The sequence below is a fragment of the Populus alba genome, chromosome 16 (assembly GCF_005239225.2).
Source record: "Populus alba chromosome 16, ASM523922v2, whole genome shotgun sequence".
Classification (NCBI taxonomy): domain Eukaryota; kingdom Viridiplantae; phylum Streptophyta; class Magnoliopsida; order Malpighiales; family Salicaceae; genus Populus; species Populus alba.
Genome location: NC_133299.1, coordinates 13738105 through 13745968, shown reverse-complemented (window position 1 = coordinate 13745968; position 7864 = coordinate 13738105). Strand labels below are relative to the sequence as shown.

At 38.2% G+C, this 7864-nt stretch overlaps 1 pseudogene; it reads left to right on the top strand.

Annotated features, from left to right (window-relative positions):
• The first annotated feature begins 4073 nt into the window (after window positions 1–4073).
• Window positions 4074–7290, top strand: LOC118045840 (receptor-like protein 33; annotated as a pseudogene).
• Window positions 7291–7864: the final 574 nt, after the last annotated feature.

Genomic DNA, 7864 nt, shown 5'->3' with positions numbered 1-7864 from the left:
AGCTCTCCATGTTAGAAGGCGTTCTTTACATCCATTTGCCACAGGTTCCAGCTTTTGTTTGTTGCAAGTGCAAGTAGAACCCTCACCGTTGTAATCTTTGCAACTGGACTGAATGTTTCGTCGTAGTCTAGGCCATACTGCTGAGAAAACCCGCGAGCAACCAAGCGTGCCTTGTATCTTTCAATTAATCCATCTGTGCGACGTTTAATTTTATAAACCCATTTGCATGAAATAGGCTTCACACCTGTCGACTTTGGTATAAGCACCCATGTCTGATTTTGTTCCAATGCAGCAAATTCCTCTTCCATGGCTTTATTCCATTCCACGTGACTTTGTGCATCTTCAAATGTCTCAGGTTCTGCTGCAATTTCTTCTTCTGTTATTGCAGCATTAGCATATTTAGGATTTGGCCTTCTAGTTCTTGTTGACCGTCGAGGTTCAGTTGATCTGCTATGCTCTCATTCTTCTTCACTTGGACGATCATACACACCTGTTTGCCAAGGATGTCTGCTGCTCTCTTCTTCTTCTTCACTTGTTTGACCTTTGTCCTGAACTGAAACTTCTCCCTCGCCTGATTCCAGTTGAAAATGGATAGGGTGCAAGGAGTCTGAAACTGGTTTTGTTTCTTTTTCTGCTGGCCACCATGAATAAGCTTCATCAAACACCACATTTCGTGATGTATAACACTTCCCAGTCAGAGCATCACAACATTTCCAGCCTTTTCTTTGACTGTCATAACCCACACAAATACACTTTACAGCTTTCTTATCAATTTTGCTCCGTAAGTGATCATAAATAAACACATAGCACACACGCCCAAAAACACGAAAGTAGCTGACCACAGGTTTCATGTTCCATAATTTTTCAAAGGGTGAAAGAAAACATAACCGCTGTTGTGGAAGCCTGTTGATCACATACGCAGCAGTCTTCATGGCCTCTGCCCAGAAACATCTAGGGACATTTTTTGCGTGAAGCATGCATCGAAAAATTTCTGTGAGGTGCCTGTTCTTCCTTTCTGCGATGCCATTCTGTTGTGGGGTGTTGGCACATGTGAATTGATGACTTATTCGACGACTCTGTAGGAACTTGAAAAATTCATCTGACGTATATTCTCCCCCATTATTCGTGCGTAGAGACTGAATATGTTCACCAGTTTTTGCTTCTGCTGCACTCTTGAATTCTTTGAATTTTGAGAATGTTTTAGATTTCTCCTTTTGAAAATATACCCATACATATCGTGAAAAGTCATTAATAAAGGTCACCATGTACCTCATTCCACTGAGGGATGCTTGTTTCACCGGGCCAAACACATCAGAATGAACCAATTCTAATGGTTTCTTGGCTTTGAATTTTGACTATTCATACGGCAATTGGTGTGCCTTTCCATACTGACATCCTTCCAATACCACATCTGTTTTTACTTCAAGTTGAGGAAGACCTTCCACCATTGATTTCTTCATCATCACAACCAGCTTGGAATAGCTGACATGACTCAATCGTGAGTGCCATAAATCTGGTGTTTCATTCTTCCTGGTCTTATCTATGTATGCAGTTTCTGCTGACATTACATAGACTGATTCTCGCCTTTGACCTGTCATTAGTGGCTCCTCTGTAACCTCAAGATTGTGATAAACTCTCACATCTTGTGGTCCAAATAAAACATAATGCCCAGCTGATGTTAGCTGTGACACTGAGAGAAGATTTTTCTTCATACCTGGAACATGGTAAACCTTCTGCAGTGCCACTTTATTGTCACTGTGATGGTTAGAAACCATTGAATTACCAACGTGAGCTATTGGTAACTTTGAATTGTTGTCTGTTATTACCACATGATTTCCCTTGTATTTTGTCAAATTCTGCAGCCTCTCCTTATCTCCAGTCATGTGATTTGAGCAGCCGGAGTCTACAATCTAGTCATTTTCATAATCAATTTGATCAGACATATTTGTTGTGAAGGCTTGTTCATCATCTTCTCCTGCTATAGATATTGTCTGAATATCCCATTCGACTTCAATTCTGGTATTAACAACATCACACAAAATAGTTGTTGCAGTAAGAGCCAGTTCATTGTCTTCTTCCTCTGTGACAAGTAGTGCCTCTGCATCCCATTCATCTTCAACTTTAGAGGTAGCAACATTACTCTCCATGTATTTTTTCTGCAAATTGCAGACTCTGGCCATATGACCTCTCTTCCCGCAATTGTAACTTTTTCCTTCAAATTTCTTGTTGTTGCTTTGATTTTTCCAGCCTCCCATGAATGGTTGCCTTCTGCACCTTGATTTTTCCAGCCTCCTATTACATGGTTGCCTCCTGCACCTTGATGACTTTTGATCTTGTCACTGTACTTTTTCACTCCACCATTTCCATATTGCTTAAAGTTCCTGCTGCCTTTGTTGACGTAGAGTGCTTCCTCTTCACCCTTGGTTGAAGCTCCTCCCATTTGCTTAGCTAAGGCTTCTTGTCCAGCAAGCAAATTCTCAAACTCAACAAGTGATGGTTGATTTTGCCATCCTTGTACTGCAGCAACAAAGCTTCTGAATTCTGGACGTAAACCATGAATGATTGATCTTTTCATCCTGGTTTCACCAATTGGAGCTTCTGTATCCAATTCAGAAATCTCTCTGCATAAAGTCTTCACCTTATGAAAGAACTGGGCAACAGGGAGCTCACGTTGAGCTACTGACAGTAGTTCACTCTCCAATAGTTGAAGTTTTGTGTCATTCTTCTTGGAGAATAGCTTGGCAAATGTATTCCAAGCTTCATGAGGAATTTTGGCATCTCGAATATGTTCCAGCACATCTTCTTCTATTGTAGTTTTCAAAGCAAACATTGCTTTGCCTGCCTCTATCTTCCATTTTCGTAGAGTACCGCTTGCATCTTCAACCTCTGGTTGTGTAATTTCACAACCACTCACAACTTCCCACAAATCTTGGTCCTGCATGTAAGACATCATGCATGTTGACCAAGTTTTGTAGTTCTGATTGTTGAGCTTTTTAATCCCTCCAATGACTTGAAGATCACCCATCTCACTCTCTCTTTTCCTCACGTGTTTAACTCTCAATACTCTCTCTTTTCCTTACGTGTTTAACTCTAAGAAAACAAAAACAAAGATCTCTCTTAAACAAGACTCTGATACCAATTATAAAACAATAAAGATAACAATAAGAAATAGAGAAGTATACTAGAAGATGAGAACGAAATGAGATGATGTTATTGAGCTAGACTGATATGCTTTATATAGATAAATCAGTTACGTACAAATAGAAACTAACAGTTGCTTCCATTATTCTAGCCACAGAATACTAACAACTTCCTATAATTAGTAAAGCAATAATTGAAACTAACGAACTGCAAAAGAATAGGACAACTTTGCTAACTTGGTCAGTTTATTTTAACAAGTCTGGTGTTGATATTTTAACATCCAATAGTCAAAGCAAATAGGACCCTCCACCATTATTATCGTGGATGTTACTTGCAAGAGGCTTGATGAAATGATTTTGGAATTTGATTTTGACATCATTTTAAATTGAAGTGATAGGATAATGTGTTAATTTTAAAATTATTTTTTTATACTATTTTAAAAAACTCATTATAAATTAAAAGTTTATTATAAACACATTAAATCAAAATCTATAAAAAAAATAGCTCAACTAAGATTTTATTAATTTAAATTTGATTTATTTGATTATAACAAATGTAAAAGGTTCAATTCATTTTAAAATTTATATATAAAAAATTTATTTTAATTATTTAATCCATACCAACTAATTAAAAGAGATATTTATAGTGGTTGTAGTTTAAAATATTTTTTTCTTCAAAAATATATTTAAAATAATATTTTTTATTTTTTAAAAAATTATTTTTGATATGAATATATTAAAATATTTTTTAAAAAATAATTTTAAATTTTTAAAAAACACCATGTTCGTAGAAACTGCCAGAATTGAAACCATACTGGCCTCAATTTTTCTCGGCCCAAAAAAGTATGCATTGAAAAGTCTTCAAGTCAAGCGAAAATCACAGCCAAATAGAATCTTTTACTGCATGTTTTAAAGTACGGTACCACGCAAAAGAGAGAAACTTCATCCATGCAAACAATCCACTTGACAATGAAAATTCCTCTCTTTACTTTGTTTTTCTTCATGCCCCTTCTAACGATGCTCTCCTGCATCAACACAGGTCTGGTTTCTGGCCAGTGCCGGAAAGATCAGCAATCCTTGTTGCTCCAATTAAAGAACACTCTCGTGTTTGATCAATCTTTATCTGGAGCTTCCGCTAGCTCTATTCTGGATAATTTCTCGAGTTCACCAATGGACTGTGGTAATGTTCCCGAAAAATTTGTGCTACTGAGCATGAGGGTCCGAAGAGAGAGATTCTGATGCAACTCCGGGAAAGAACCCTGAAGGAAATCGTTGGATGATAAGTCAAGGATCTCTAGTGTTGGTACCTGGAATATAGCTTGTGGAAATATACCGTTCAACTGGCAAGAGCTGAGCTGCAAGGCAGTCAATTTCGAGTAATTTGCAAGGAATTCTGGAACTGGAGCAGACAAATTATTACCGCTGAAACGAATTATTGAAAGAGACTGAAGCTTTGCAAGGGAAGCATCAAGAGGGCCTGAGAGATAGCAGTTGGACATGCTCAGCACTTTTAGATTAGGCAGTGAAGATGATAAGGCCTTGCACCAGTCATTGCCGTGTGCTGATATATTAACACCGTCAAGAAGGAGCTCTGTTAGGTGTGTGAGATTTTGAACCAATGTTGCAAAATTAGGCTTCTCGAGTTTCAGTGCAGGACCTCCAGGGAAGGAAAGGGCAGACAAATCAAGACTGACCAACTTTGTCAGCTTTGAGAAATCATTTGGAATCTGACCTGTAAAGCCAGCACTGGACAAATTCAGTGAAATCAAATCCGTGAGGTTGGCAAACCCGACTGGCAGAGCTGTGCTGAAGCTGTTGAAAGACAAGTTTAGACTCTGAAGGGTCATGTTCATGTCTGTTTCATTCCCTATACCAAAACCAGATTAATAACAAGCTTTTCCATCTTCAGTTATATGGGTGTCTTCTAATTGTTTGCAAATGAAAATTCCTCTCTTTACATGGCTTTTCTTGATACCCTTTTTGACAATATTCTTTGGTGTCAATGTGTTTTTGGTTTCTGGCCAGTGCCGGAAAGATCAGCAATCCTTGTTGCTCCAATTAAAGAACACTCTCGTGTTTGATCAATCTTTATCTGCAAAACTAGTGAAGTGGAATTCAACCTCAGATTGCTGCGAGTGGCCAGGCATAACTTGTGATGAGGGTAGTGGTCGTGTTATCAGCCTGGACTTGAGCTTCGAATCAATCACTGGTGGACTTGACGATTCAAGCGGGCTTTTCAGTCTTCAATTTCTTCAGAGTCTAAACTTGTCTTTCAACAGCTTCGACACAGCTCTGCCAGTCGGGTTTGCCAACCTCAAGGATTTGATTTCACTGAATTTGTCCAGTGCTGGCTTTACAGGCCAGATTCCAAATGATTTCTCAAAGCTGACAAAGTTGGTCAGTCTTGATTTGTCTGCCCTTTCCTTCCCTGGAGGTCCTGCACTGAAACTCGAGAAGCCTAATTTTGCAACATTGGTTCAAAATCTCACACACCTAACAGAGCTCCTTCTTGACGGTGTTAATATATCAGCACACGGCAATGACTGGTGCAAGGCCTTATCATCTTCACTGCCTAATCTAAAAGTGCTGAGCATGTCCAACTGCTATCTCTCAGGCCCTCTTGATGCTTCCCTTGCAAAGCTTCAGTCTCTTTCAATAATTCGTTTCAGCGGTAATAATTTGTCTGCTCCAGTTCCAGAATTCCTTGCAAATTACTCGAAAAGTTCTTGACTTGTCCAACAACAGTTTGAATGGAACAATACCATCATGTTTAATTGAGAGGATTAAGACTCTTCGTGTTCTAAATTTAAGGAGAAACAACTTCGATGGCATTATTCCTGATAAATTTCCAAGAAGCTGTGAATTGAAGACTCTGGATCTGAGTGGAAACAACTTGCAAGGGCAGGTTCCAAAATCTCTGGCAAATTGCACTGTGTTAGAGGTCTTAGACCTTGGGAACAATCAAATCAATGACAGCTTCCCGTGTCTTCTTAAGAAGATATCGAGTTTTCGTGTCCTTGTTCTGCGAAACAACATGTTCTCCGGGCTTATTGGATGTCCACAAATCAAAGGCACTTGGCCAAGGCTTCAGATTGTCGACCTAGCTTTCAACCATTTCAGAGGAAATCTACCAAACATTTGCTTGAAAACGTGGGAAGGAATGATGGAAGGTGGAAACAGAAACCTTGAGCACATAAGATATGATCCCCTGAAGCTGACGAATGGACTGTATTATCAAGATTCAGTAACAGTCACATTTAAGGGTCTCGAGTTGGAGCTGGTGAAGATATTAACTGTCTTTACCTCTGCTGACTTTTCAAGCAACAACTTTGAAGGGCCAATACCAGATGTCATAGGACAATTAGCTGGACTCCATGTTTTCAACTTGTCTCACAATGCTCTCACTGGCCAAATTCCATCATCTTTAGGCAACCTGTCACAGCTCGAGTCCTTAGACCTCTCATATAACCAATTGTCTGGACAAATCCCACAGCAGCTAGCAAGCATGACATTCCTTTCGGTCCTGAATCTCTCATACAACAGGCTAGTGGGACAGATCCCAACAGGTCCTCAAATCCAGACGTTCTCATCTGATTCCTTTGAAGGTAACCCAGGATTATGCGGGCCTCCATTAAATTTATCGTGCAACCATACCTTCGTATCAAATTCTGATAAAGAGATTGACTGGGTCTTCTTAAGTGCTGGATTGGGATATATCTTCGGGTTGGGCATTATTGTTCTACCTCTTATGTTTTGCAAGAGATGGAGTACATGGTACTACACACATGTTAATCGTGTAATTTTCAGAATCTTCCCTCAACTAGAAAAAAGAAGCAAGAATCTTGGCAGAAGAGCTCAAAGAAATAGAAGAAGGCAGTAACATTGGTGAAGAAAATCAATGAGCATTTGCGATTAATATTTCCTATGGCTTCTTTTTTATATCCTGCTATATGTTTTGTTCTGTTTCCAGTTTGTTGACAATTGCAATAAGAAGTTTAGTTACAAATTTAGTTTTTATTCTCTTTGACCACCAATTGTAGGTCATCAATTATTCGTCCAAGGGACCTCGCAGTTATTGGATAAATGCGACAGTTTCTTTTGTTTGCTTCGTTTTTGTGACTCTGTAATAATATGCTGTAGCCTGGGCCTGCTTTGAAATACAAAATCCTATGGTTATGGACATTGTAATTTTTAGTAATTTTTAATATTTTGCATTGTGATCTACATGCAAATGTTTTTTTAATATTAAACAAATCGATTTCCCTCCACAGCAACAGCAATAAAAATTACTCTTATTTTCAAGAATATAATTTTATTTTAAATTACATATGGCAAAATTTCTCAAGAATAAATTATACTTGCATGCTTATCATATAAAAAAAAATCACAACAAATAATCTATTTATTTTATTTTTAGATTTAATAACTTTTTTTTTTTTGAAAAGTAGGATCATGTTCGGTTAGGAGGTGCGTGAATTTATTTAAAGATTATTATAGAGTTGAAGAAAGAAAAAAGGCTTGTTGACTGGTGCTTGTGTGAAGACAGTGCAAGAAGACCCATCATAACTAAAGTCTCCCTTTTTTCTTAAAATTTTATGATCATGATTTTGTTCAAGAGCACAAAATTTCTACAGATTTAAAGCCTATCATCGACTAGTCTTTCACAAATTTTCACCTCCGGATTGAGCCTTCTAGTCTCTCTACTGTCTATTATTCGTGCTCTC